Below are 13,851 nucleotides of genomic sequence, written 5' to 3' on the forward strand. Positions count from 1 at the left end.
ATGTGAATTTATCCACTTTGGTAGGAAAAACAGAAATGGTGAGAGATTGGGAAATGTTGATGTTCAAAGGGACCTGGGTGTCTTTGTACATGAGTCACTGAAAGCTAACATGCGGTGCAGCAAGCAATTAGGAAAGCAAATGGTATGTTGGCCTTTATTACAAGAGTACTGGAGTAAAGATATCTTACTGCAATTATGTAGGGTCTTGGTGAGACTGCACCTGGAGTATTGTGTGCAGTTTTGGTCTCCTTACCCAAGAAAGGATTTACTTGCCATAGAGGAAGTGCAACAAAGGTTCACTAGACTGATTCCTGGGTCATATGAGGAGAGATTGAGTAGACAAGGCCTGTATTCTCTACAGTTTAGAAGAATGAGGTGTGATCTAATTGAAACATACAAAATTCTTACAGGGCTCGACAGGGTAGATGCAGGGAGGATGTTTCCCCTGGCTGGGGAGTCTTGAACAAGGGGTCACAGTCTCAGAATAAGGGGTAGGCCATTTAGGACTGAGATGAGGAGAAATTTCTTTATTCGGAGAATGTTGAATCTTTGGAATTCTCTATCCCAGAGGGCTGTGGAGACTCAGTCACTGAGTACATTCAAAACAGAGATTGATAGATTTCTAGATATTAAAGGCATCAAGGGATATGGGGATAGTGAGGGAAAATGGTGTTGAGGTAGAAGATCAGTCATGATCTTGTTGAATGGCGGAGCAGGCTTGAGAGGCTGGATGGCCTAATCCTGCTCCTATTTCTTATGTTCTAATGAATAAGCAGTCAAAACTTATTATGGGTGCTGTTTTTGCTGCATTGTACTGGGCGGAGGAAGAGGAGGAGGAGGAAGATCAGCAACACCAACAGTAGTAGCCTGTCTTAACATCACACAAGAGAAGTAGGTGGGCCTGTGAGAAGAGAGCAGCTGAGGCAGGGGTGCGGGGGTGGGGGGGGGTGTTGTAGAATGCCATACCCAGCCAAAAGGGTCTATAGACTAAGAGTGACTCTTCTGGATCTCTCTGAGGAGTAGTGCATAAGGACGCTGCACTTCTCCAGGCAGGTTATTGCTGATCTCTTCAGCCTCCTGCAAGAAGAGCTGCTGCCTGCTGGGCCAGGGGGCCATGCTTTGCAAGTGGCTGTAAAAGTGACCACCGCCCTGAACTTCTTTGCCTCAGGATCCTTATAGGCTGCTACTGGAGACATCTCCTGCAAATCCCAGACTGCAGTCTACCTGGGCGTCAGGGAGGTCACCAATACATTATTTACCAGGTCGAATCAGTACATTGCTTTTCCTATGGATGAGAACAGCCAAAATAAGAGAGACTCGGGGTTTGCAGCAATGGCTGTCTTCCTTCAGGTGCAGGGCACTATTGATTCACTTATGTTGTCATCAGGGCACCACAAGACCAGTCATGAGCTTTTGTAAACAAGAAATGGTTTCACACCATTAATGTGCAGCTTGTATGTGATTACAACAGGAGTATCATGCAAGTCTCTGCCAGGTTCCCAGGAAGCTGTAACGATGTATTCATCCTGCAGCAGTTAAACATCCCCCCACTCTCCACCTTACCAGGAATGTTTGAGGATGGCTGCTTGGGCACAGGCTGATGAAACCCCTTTGTAACCCTACCAGGCCTGAGCAGCACAGGTATAACCAGAATCACGACACCACAATGAACATCATCGAAGTCACTATAGGGTTCTTGAAGCAAAGGTTCAGGTGCCTGGATAGGTCTGGAGGCTCCCTGCAATATGCTCCTGGACTGTCCCTGCCACCACTCCCTCTCCTGCTCACTTGTGCTGTGTGCTTTACCAAATGCAGTCCCCTCTAACTCGCTATCTATTCCACCTGGGTTGCCAATCTCTGCGCTAGTGCATGGGAGGGATGAAGTGCATGACACCGCTTCCTCTGGAGAGATATTCTCCTCTGAGGTGCCTTCTTCAGGAGGTTCTTGCTGCTGAGAAGAACCTAGAGGAAAGGGACAAGAGTTAGGATAGCAATGAGGCTGGACAGTAGCACAAAAGTAAGGAAGTTAATTTGAACCTTTATAAAACACTGGCTCGACCACAACTGTGTCCAATTCTGGGCACTTTTAGGAAGGATGTGAAGGCCTTAGAGAGGGTGCAGAAAAGATTTACTAGAATGGTTCCAGGGATGAGGGACTTCAGTTCCATGGATAGACTGGAGAAGCTGGGATTGTTCTCCTTAGAGCAGACGGTTGAGAGGAGATTTGATAGACGTATTCAAAATCATGAAGGGTTTAGATAAAGTAAATAAAGAGAAACTGTTTCCATTGGCGGAAGAGTTGAGAACCAGAGGATACAGATTTAAGGTGATTGACAAAAGGACCAAAGGCAACTTGAGGAGAAATTTTTTTACGCGAGTGGTCATGCTCCGGTATGCGCTGCCTGAAAGGGTGAAGGAAGCAGATTCAATCGTGGCTTTCAAAAAGGAATTGGATAAATACTTGAAGGGAAATCATTTGCAGGGCTAGGGGAAAGTGTGGGGGAATGGGACTAACTGAATTACTCTTACAAAAAGCTGGCACGGGCTTGATGGGCCGAATGGCCTCCTTCTGTGCTGTAACCATTCTATGATTCCACATGAAAGGCTTGATCAGACTGGTTGAGGTTTTGAAGTTGGCTGAAGGTGCAAATGCTTGTGGTGCATGAAGTGATAAGCAGTCACCTTGTTCAGAGAAGCCACCAGCCTCGCCATCTTCAATGCTGCTAGCTCCCACTGTCCCATTGATTTCTAGTGCCTCCTGCTCCACCTGAGTGAGGGCTATGATATTGGGTGCTCCCCTCATCTTATTTCTGTCCCTCCTGTTGTGTGTTGTCTTCTCCTGCAGAAGGGGAGAATTATGAGTGGCTGCTGAGAAGGCAAGGACATGTGTGTGAGGCTTCTGCATGTCGTACATAAGCGAAGAGGGAGAAGAATCAAGATGCAAGGAGAATGGGGAGATGTTAAATAGGAAGTAAGTGACAAGTGTGAATTGAGGGAAGGGTCATGAGAGAAGTTGCAGGTTCTGCAAATGACACCAGATGAGAAGAACATGCCGTCAGTAGAAGCAATGAATGCAGCAAGGAGCAAGTGAGCATGTGTTAGGAGTGAGAATGAGAGGTGGTTTATTGTGCCCTTGTGATTGGTGGTGAGGGATGTGATGCAGGGGTGGTAATTGCTCTGAATGCTGGGGGAGGGAGGAAAGGGACTGTGACCAGGTACAATGCAAGAGATAGGGAAGGGAGGAGCTGTACTCACTTTTGCTGATCTTGTGAGGTCATTGAATCTCTTCCCGCACTGCAGGCAAGTTCTTGGCATGATGCTACTGGAACTCACTTGATCTTCCACCTCTCTCCAGACTTTCTGAGTGAGGCTGTTGGGCATCTTCTTCCCACTTTGTGGGAAAAACACTTCCTTCCTGGCCCTGACCTTTGCCAACTACACCTCCAGGGAGGCGTCTGTGAACCTGGAGGTCAACCTTCCCTCTCATTGTTGCGTTCTCCAATGTCCAACAGAATCAAACTGCAAAGTCAATAAAGTGATTAAATTCACTGACTGCAACTTCCCTTTGGGAGGTGCATTCATCCTTTAAATATGCTGTCTCCGGTGTTCTGCTGGAAATTGTGCAAAATGATGTGCAAGCCATTAAAATTGGCCAGGCCTCACACCGATGATGCCCTTTTAGTGCCCTGCATGGATCCTGCTCTCTGTTAGAATCGCACCCCCAGGTTTCTAGTTTCCCTTCCGAAGTAAATTTAACTTTTAATGTCATTAATATTATTACCATAATTGGAGTTTTGGAGCATTTCTTTTAAATTCGGCCATTAATACTGATCTTAATTAGACTCAAGACAGGATTGAAATGCTTGCATATTTTGGCAGACTTGCTGCTTTATTTTGAATCGTTGTGATATATAAACTTACTCATGTACTCCAGTATAAGACCTAGACAATAGAATTAAACATTGATATTTTTAATATTCATCTTTTTGATGGTTCTGAAATCTTTTACACTTTTGTCACCAATGGACTACACCCATTGCTCATATGAATAACCTTTCAGGAATGATATTGGCATGTTATAGCAAGTTAAGCAAGGGTTTTCCATTGCTGAGAGGATGCACTGTACTGGGTAGAGAGTTGTGGATGTGCTAATTATTCTCAATGTCCTTTCAGGCTGAGCGTCATTGTAAACTGCCACCAAGCATGAAGAACAAGTCCCAAGAATGGCCTCTGGGCCTTTGAGGCTACTAGTCAATTGCCATGTGTGATTAAAATTGAAGTTTCATTCCTGTTATATTTTCTTAAATAAAATTAAACCAGAGTTTGAAAAAAAACGAGCTGTACAGTGTAACTAAATCCTAAGTTGCCTGCAGTCATTTTACTGGTTTTGTCCAATCGCATCCTATTTCAGAGCGTGCTTTTATGAAAGATGAGGTAAAAGGATAAATCTTAAGAAGCTCCGTTTCTGGCAGAGTCTCGCTGGGGTCCAGAATGCAACTTAAAATCAGGCCCATGCATTGGGGCAAAGCACTGCCATATTTTGTTAATGGAGACTTTTGGGATTGTGATGGAGGTTGCATTGTGGGCCTGGTGAAGTCTCATTTGAGACTTGAAATCCATGTAAGTGACTTCCCTCACTGGATTTCATATTTTTCCAGTGGACTTTGCCCTAGCACTGAACAGGCCCGTATAAAATGGGTGCATGACTGATTCTGTGACTTGGCCTGCTCAAGTAGTTTTCTTGAAGGGAGATTATTGTGGCATAGTTTTTGTCGGTATTTGCAATCAGATTTTGCCGAACTTTGTTCCATGCACGAGTTTATTTTGCTGGATAGTATGTTAGTTTGTACTTTTGGGTTGTTTCTGCCAATATTTTCCTTCATTACTCTTGGTTGCAGCCATTAAAATAGCACCATGCAAAGTGATGAATTCCTTTGGGGGTTCTAATGGCCTTGTATGATTTAGATGAGGCGGCAATAAATGCAGGTGCAATGACATTTTAGGCATTATGTCCACACTCATCACTATCCCCAGGACAGGATTAGTGCTTAAAGCCCCCACCACACCTACGTGCACATATCAAAGGAGCCATGCCTTTTCTACCTGCACTTCACAAGAGAGGCTGTCACACAGAGATATCTTCTGTTGCAGGTTGAACCGAAGACAATTTGTACCACACCACGGGCATTCATTAAATCTTTATGCCACTGGAACCTTAATTAAGTCCTCCACCACTCCATCAATTGTCTGTAGGCTCCATTTGGTGTCTCCACATTAGACTTTGTTTCAGTTCATTTTTGCCTGCCATTTCCTCCCTCTTTCCTGAGTTTTGGCAAAGGCTGATAAATGTGAAGCTTTATAAACGCAGAAAAGATAATTCCTCCCCCCCGCCCCCGCCCCTGCCCCTGCCCCCCAGGAGAAGCACTTATCTTTAAGTGCACTCATCCCTTTAAATTTGAGCTGCTAGTCAGATTTTGTGCACTGCCACGAGCCTAGCTACTAGGAGAATACGCAAAATTGGGCACAATTAGCTCAGTGTGCTGTGGGCCAGCTTGGCCCTGGCTACAGGCCATTCCCAGCACAGATTTTGTTGGTCTCACAAAATCAATGCTACAATGTGAATTGATGCATGACATGAAAGACAGTTGCTGAGCATGCTTGAACATGGGTAGTCACAGCTGAACAAACAAACAGATGTCTCTGCTGTAGTTCCATATCAGCATTCCATAGTGGATTTTTTTATATCATTATACTTTAAATTATCCATTCGGAAGGACTGTGTCTTTGTTACATGCTATTCTGACATCAAAAAAAAATTTGAACTAAAAAGCTGGTGAATCGCAGAGGACAAGAGTTTCCAAGAAACCAAGGGCTTCAAGGGGATATAGACAGGCTAAGTGAGTGGGCACGAACATGGCAGATGGAATATAATGTGGAAAAATGAGAAGTTATCTACTTTGGTAGGAAAAACAGAAATGCAGCGTATTTTTTAAATGGTGAGAGATTGGGAAATGTTGATGTTCAAAGGGACCTGGGTGTCCTTATACATGAGTCACTGAAAGCCAAAATGCTGGTGCAGCAAGCAATTAGGAAGGCAAATGGTATGTTGGCCTTTATTACAAGAGGATTTGAGTATAGGAGTAAAGATATCTTACTGCAATTATATAGGGCCTTGGTGAGATCGCATCTGGAGTATTGTGTACAATTTTGGTCTCCTTACCTAAGGAATCCTTGCCATAGAGGGAGTGCAACGAAGGTTCACCAGTCTGATTCCTGGGATGGCAGGATTGTTGTATGAGGAGAGATTGAGTAGACTAGGCCTATATTCTCTACAGTTTAGAAGAATGAGAGGTGATCTAATTGAAACATACAAAATTCTTACAGGGCTCGACAGGGTAGATGCAGGGAGGATGTTTCCCCTGGCTGGGGAGTCTAGAACCGTGGGTCACAGTCTCGAAATAAGGGGTAGGCCATTTAGGACTGAGGAGAAATTTTTTCACTCAAAGAGTGGTGAATCTTTGGAATTCTCTACCTCAGAGGGCTGTGGAGACTCAGTCACTGAGTACATTCAAAACAGAGATCGATAGATTTCTAGATATTAAAGGCATCAAGGGATATGGGGATAGTGCAGGAAAATGGCGTTGAGATAGAAGATCAGCCATGATCTTGTTGAATGGTGGAACAGGCTTGAGGGGCCAGATGGCCTAGTCCTGCTCCTATTTCTTATATTCTTATGTTCTTAAGTCTGTGCAAATGAATGTTTTGGAGAGTCTTTAAAGAACACTATAGGATAAATTCAGTGAGCCGGCGCTCCTAGCAAAGACCTTTGTTCAAAGGGAGCACAGGCCAAAGATAGCACCGCAATATTTTAGCACCAATTCCTATGTGTCCTTCGAGTGATGCTCCTTGTTGGGATCATGCGATTGCCCTTATTCCTGCTGGAGAAAAAGCTGCCAATACAGAATGATGCTTTAATGGAATTTCTATGTTGTATGGATTAGAATATTGCCTGGCGTTCAAATTGCTCTAATCTGATTTCTGTTGTTACTGCATATTTCTTATGTTTCACTGTGTTTCGTTTGTAAATAAATACTGTCATTAATTTTACAGTGTATGTGTTTGGTCTTGCATTTGACATATCCGTCATTTGAAGAAAACTGTAGAACACATTAATGTAAAATCCAGTATGCAGTTCACTGCAATTGAGCCTAACCCATACCCAACTCATAAGAAATGCTTTACCTGATTGTGGGTGGTGAAGTCACTCATGGAAAGTATGACCATTGAAAGAGAAATGGCACTTTAAAGCCTGAATTGGAACATCATTTGTGGGCATTCAAATCCTGTGAACTCAAGAACTTCCTGATTCAACAAGTCAGGTGCAATTCTGGTGTGAATAGTAGAATTTCTTAGACATTTGCATTTGGAGGCGGGTGCACTTGACTTAAGCCCAAATTCTGGTCCCTGATGCCAGAACGCCATCATTTTCACACCTAAAGAATCATGGAATTTCAGGCCTTGTGTATCTTGTTATATCTCACTGCTTCTTGTATTATTCTAATTCCAAGTTTTAGCTTAATTTTATTGGTCTGGAACTGTGGTATTCACCACCTCACAAAGGAGACAGGAGCATGTGCTAGGCACCCCATGTGATCTCTGGTGCGCTGCATACTATAAATAGGAGTTAATTGTTAATCCTGTGGCACACTATCACACTCATAGGACACATAAGGTTTCAGTTCATTGGAGAGTTGGGTCTGCTTATGGAAACTACTTTTCTGCCATGAGCATAAAACAAAAGTGTGAGTAGAATGGCCGAACAGGAACAGATACTCCTACACATTTATTCTTTGCTATATTACTTATGCCCTCCAATCCTCTCTTTCCTTGGCTTAGGTTATGGGTTATATAACCCCTCCCTTTCAATGCACTAAATAATGCTCGGCCATAATTCCACTGTTGTAAGCTGCTCTCTGGCACCATTCTTCACATGTTAACCTGGGTCGAGAAATTGGTTTTGCGCCAGAAACCAGCGCAAAGTGAGTGGCACGCCTGGAACCTGCACCTGAAGGCGTCAGGCCGAGGCTCGCTTCAAGTTGGGCCTGAGGCCTCACTTCCATAAGGGCGGCCAGCTGCATCGGGACGCCCAATTAGCTGTCCGGATGCAGCTCACCGGTCGGGGCCTTCGCAAAATCAGCCAGCTCACCTGCAGGTAGGTCCTAGGTGGGGGGAGGGAGATAAATAAATGGGGAGGTGGGGGGCGGAACACTCCTGCTCCTCCTGGGTCTACATTAAGGTAAGCAAAAAATAAAAACTTCCATACCTTTTTGTCGATGGTCTCCAGAAATCCCTTTAAGGACCGCAGTAGACCAGGAAAAACTGCGCTTAGCATACATGACACATCGTCCATCCAGCGTCTGACAAATTTGAGAGTGGGGTTCTAAGCCAAGCATTAAGCCCCTCATTAGCATATTCAAGGGGCCAAGTGCCTGTTTCAAGCGGGTGCTCTGGAGACTTGGAAGTCTCCAGCTTCCAATTTGTCAGCCGGCGTACTTCTGGGGGAATCGGGGCGTGGGATACCGCCGGTTGAAATTTGTCCCCCAGTCACATTTAGCACTCAGAAATCGGGTGCAATGCAGGCCAATTTCTCCCCCCCCCCCCCCCCTAGACTTCAGCTGCCCCTAAGTCAGTCTCACTGTTTCACGCCACTGCTGTCACTGTGTCTACATATTGCATGACATCACCATGGGCGCAGTCCCGACAGAGATAAACTGAAGGTTTTAATCCTCTTCTGTGCTTCTATGCAGGTATTCCATTGTGCAAATAGACCAACCTAGAAATAGCAGACATACAACAAACTATAATTACCGTAGAAAAATCCTGCAAAGTAATTGCTGTCTGTGAAATAAATATGTTTGTGGACACAAGACAGGCTGTTTTTGTAACCAAATTATAAACTTCAAAGCTGTAAGATTCCGCTGTTCTGATTAAATGCACAATATGCCTTGAGGTAAAGTCCAGAGATATAAATTCCTATTGGCAGTGTGTCAAAATATCACATTAATGACTCCATTTAAAATATTTTAAGCCTGGCTAGCAAACAACTTTATACCAAAATTGCTACTGTATCAATAAGAGTTCACTTGGCATAACTGAATGACAAATTCCTGATAGAAAATGAAATGTCATGTAACATGTCTGAATGGCCTTTCATGAATTATTATCTCATGGTGTGGGGCAGAGGAACAACCATGTGTAAAGAGTTTGGAGGAAAAACTCTGGGATTTGGAATGTTGGAGAAGAGGACACAAAAAATTACGAGGGGGTGGGGGGTTCCCTCATCACCCAATAGTTCTGCCTGTGGTGTGGGCTACAAGAGTTTTGGGTGTGCTATCCAATTTGATGAGTATCTATCCTGACTCTTTTCTAACAAGATTCTTTAAGCAGCAGTCAGCAAGGAATAATTCTTGTATACGATTAAATATTTAAGACTCCAGTTTCACAAACACTATTTGAGTAGAGCTGCAATAGAACGCAACAACAACTTAAAACATTACCAAAGTGTTGAAACAATATAACTGAAATTATTAACTTATTTCATATTACAGAAACAATGCAAATAAAATCAACAAATTATTCTGTATAATAGAACCATAGGAGTTTACAGCACAGAAGTATAAAGGCCCAGCTCCAAATTCTGGAAGGCACAGCTTATCTCCTCACATCAATTTCCCCTAGAGTAACAATTTTCTCATTGCTCAAGTACATTCTGGTAGTTCCATTGTGCTTGGTTCTGCTTCTTTGCATCACTGATTCCTTTAAATAGATCAGGCCCATTACATCAGTAGCTTCCCACCATGTCTATCTCTCTTGTGTTGAGTGGCAGTCTATTCCGTAAGCTAATAATCATGTGTGAAGAACTTCCTTAGTTTGTAGCATGCCGCTGGATTTCTTATCCTAATTCTTCACCAAATACCTTCCCAGTGACTTTATATAATTAAATTATTTTTTAAATCTTGGGCATTAAATCTTATTCAATCCAATGAGCTATGGGAATAATTTAGTTTTGAGTAAATATTCATTTTAAATGGATCTCTACAAATAGAGATGGCACTTTAACATTCTCAGTTATATCATCTCTCCAGTTATGACTAGCCACAATTTGATTACTTGCTAACTGCGTTTGAATTTTAAATTCATGGTGCTATTTTAGCAGCAAGTGCTATTTTATTACAATTGGGATGCAAGTATATCATGGATATTTATCTCCATGACTTCTTACTAAGATTTTTTAAAATGTTGTAAGAATGTTGTTGGACAACGTACAAAAAAAAAGCTGCTTCAGTTGCTTCCGTGCCAAGGAACAAGCTGTAAATGTAGTATTGGTATGAGATGCGTGCAGAGAGTAGACATGGCAGTGGTGGGAACGGAAGAGTGGTCCTATTTCTAGTTATTGTACTGTGAGATAAATTTCACCTGTCACCAGAGTGTGAAATTGTTTTTGAGACAATGGCGTAAACCATGTATCAAGTTAAAAAAATTCCCTTCCAAAGGGCTATTCTTTTCTACTGAGGGCTACTTAACTCAATCTAGAAAAGTTTGGTGCAGCTGAAAAATGTGCAAAAGCAGAGCGTGTTATGTAAATTGCATGAGTTGTTTTTAAAATATTTCTCTCTCTTCCCTGCCTAACAGCACAGACAACCCATTTGATGAAGTAACAGAGAGGGTTGATGAGGGTTGTGCGGTTGATGTTGAGTATATGGATTTTCAAAAGGCATTTGATAAAGCAGTTGATGCTGGCTCAATTGTTAATTTTAAAACTGAGACTGGTAGATTTTTGTTAACCAAAGGTATTAAGGGATATGGGGCTAAGGCGGATATATGGAGTTAGTTCACAGATCAACCATGATCTCATTGAATGGCGGAACAGGCTCGAGGGGCTAAATGGCCTACTCCTGTTTCTATGTTCTTTCCATATAATGCACTTGTTAGAAAAATTAAAGCCCATGGGATTAAAGGAATACGGGTAGTGTGGATACAAAATTGGCTAAGGGATAGAAAGCAGAGAGTAGTGGTTAACGGTTGTTTTTCAGCCTGGAGGGAAGTATACAGTGGTGTTCCCCAGGGGTCAGTATTAGGACCACTGCTCTTTTTGATATATATTAATGACCTGGACTTGTGTATACAGGGTATAATTTCAAAGTTTGCAGATGACACCAAACTTGGAAATGTAGTAAACAATGTGGGGGATAGTAACAGACTTCAGGAGGACACAGACTGGTGAAATGGGCAGACACATGGCAGATGAAATTTAACGCAGAGAAATGTGAACTGATACATTTTGATAGGAAGAATGAGGAGCGGCAATGTAAACTAATTGGTACAATTTTAAAAGGGACGCAGGAACAGAGAGACATGTGGGTATATTCACATAAATCTTTGAAGGGGCAGGACAAGTTGAGAAGGCTGTTAAAAATACATGGGATCCTGGGCTTTATTAACAGAGACATAGGCCCCGATATTACCAGGGCGGTAGGTTGGCAGCGGGGGGGGCGACTGGGCGCGTGGGTAACCCGCCCAGTCAAATCGGTGCATTCCCCATGCGATCGCGGGTAAATTGACGCTACTTACCTTGGCTTCCGGGTCGTTGGAAACCTGCGCAGCAGGCAGACTGCATACCCGCATCACAGGCTGTCAGCTGGAGGAGCCCTATTTAAAGGGGCAGTCCTCCAATGCTGCTCTTGCAGCAAACAGCCAAAATTACAGCATGAAGCAGCCCAGGGAAAAGGCTGCTCCTAGGTTTAATGATGTCTCACTCCAGGTCTTACTGGATGGGGTGAGGCGGAGGAGAGAAATCTTCTACCCGGCGGACAGGAGGAAGTTGCCTGCCTCTGCCACCAAGAAGGCCTGGCTTGTGGTGGCAGAGGAGGTCAGCAGCACCAGCAACATATCCCACACTTGGATACAGTGCAGGAAGCGCTTCAGTGACCTAACTAGGTCAGCCAAAGTGAGTACACTTACACGTTCTCCTACACTCTGTCTTCCACATCACCGCCCCCACCCCACGACTCCTTCTGCACTGCCAACACTACTCTATCACGTTACTCCTCAACTTACCTGCACTTACTCACCTCCCCAGTACTCATCCCACCACTACCACTCAACCCAATCCTCATACAGTCTCATGGCTCTATCTCATACTCACCCTCTGAAGCATCTCTTTCATGGTCACCCTCACCCAACCTGCCACTACCTCTGCTGCAGCCACAGGGGATGCATCACGTATGAGTAGTAGGAAGCATAACGCAAAGGGGCACAAAGCACAAAGGGGATACACAAGGGTGTTTGATGGTTTGTCATGTTTTTTATTTATATTTGATTTTGGTTCAACTCACATTAAATATTATATTGTCACCACTACTGCCACGTCTTGGCCATTCTTGACTGGCTTGTGCAATAAGTCCCTTTCATGAGGTTCTCCATGAACATCCACACTTGATGCCACCCATTGGGTCACCCTATGCACGACTATTTTGTGCAGGTGCCTGTGGCGCAGCACTGTGCTGTGGAGCTCCACGTGGCGGAGGTGGACGGCGTGCCTGGCAAGGCTGGTGATGTTGCTTGTCCTCGGATGAAGTGATGAATGCAGCCATGGCACCCCCCATCCTGACGGTGTGAGTTTGAGGGGGTCCGCAAAGTAGGTAAATGTGTTTGCACAGCAGAGTTTAGGGTATAAATTAATAATTTTGAGTGGAAAGACAAAGGTGTTGCAGCCAAAACTTTGTCTGAAGTGACAGAGTACCCTGCTGCAATAAATGAGGTATTCCCCCCAACTGTCAAAAAATCCTTTGCATCTCCCACTGGCTGCTGACTGAAACACATCTGCTCCAACAGGAAGTGTTTCCCACAGCATGGGAAACATGCTGAATATCCATGAAAATTGCACCCCTGCCAAAATCTCCAGTCAATGAGGTCTGTCAAGTACCTCAACTAGGTAAGTAAGTATAAATTGTCATCCCGCCGGCTTTAATTGCCGATGGGAGTCCCGCATGCGGGAGCCGCGCGTGCACCCGAATGCGTCATTGGGGAACCCGGAAGTGGACGGGTTGGAGCCAGGCTCTGGACCCGCACTGGGATTTCCCCATTTTAGGAGACCCCCCATCCCGAAAGCACCCGCTCGGCCATCCTAAAATCGGCCCCATAGAGTACAAAAGCAAAGAAGTTATGCTAAACCTTTATAAAACCCAGCCACAGCCTGGAGTATTGTGTTCAATTCTGGGCACCACACTTTAGGAAGGATGTTAAGGCCTTAGAGAGGGTGCAGAGGAGATTTACTAGAATGGTCCCAGGGATGAGGGACTTCAGTTATGTGGAGAGACTGGAGAAGCTGGGGTTGTTCTCATTGGAACAGAGAAGGTTAAGGGGAGATTTGATAGAGGTGTTCAAAATCATGAACGGTTTTGATAGAGTAAATAAGGTGAAACTGTTTTCGGTGGCAGAAGGGTTGGTAATCAGAGGACACAGTTTTAAGGTGATCTGGATTGCACTGCCTGAAAGGTCGGTGGAAGCAGATTCAATAGTAACTTTTAAAAGTGAATTGGATAAATATTTGAAGGGGAAAAAATTACAGGGCTACGGGGGAAGAGCAGGGGAATGGGACTAATTGGGTAGCTTTTTTAAAGAGCTGGCACAGGCACGATGGGCCGTATGGCCTTCTCCTGTGCTGTATCTACTATGATACTTTGATATGATTTCTTCCACCACTTTACATCCAGTAGATCATGCGCTGGGCTTTTCCATAACCAAGACCCTTTTTATGTAGACAGGTCATGAGCCTGGCTCACAACTCCC

The sequence above is a fragment of the Heptranchias perlo genome, chromosome 29, assembly GCF_035084215.1.
Source record: "Heptranchias perlo isolate sHepPer1 chromosome 29, sHepPer1.hap1, whole genome shotgun sequence".
NCBI lineage: Eukaryota > Metazoa > Chordata > Chondrichthyes > Hexanchiformes > Hexanchidae > Heptranchias > Heptranchias perlo.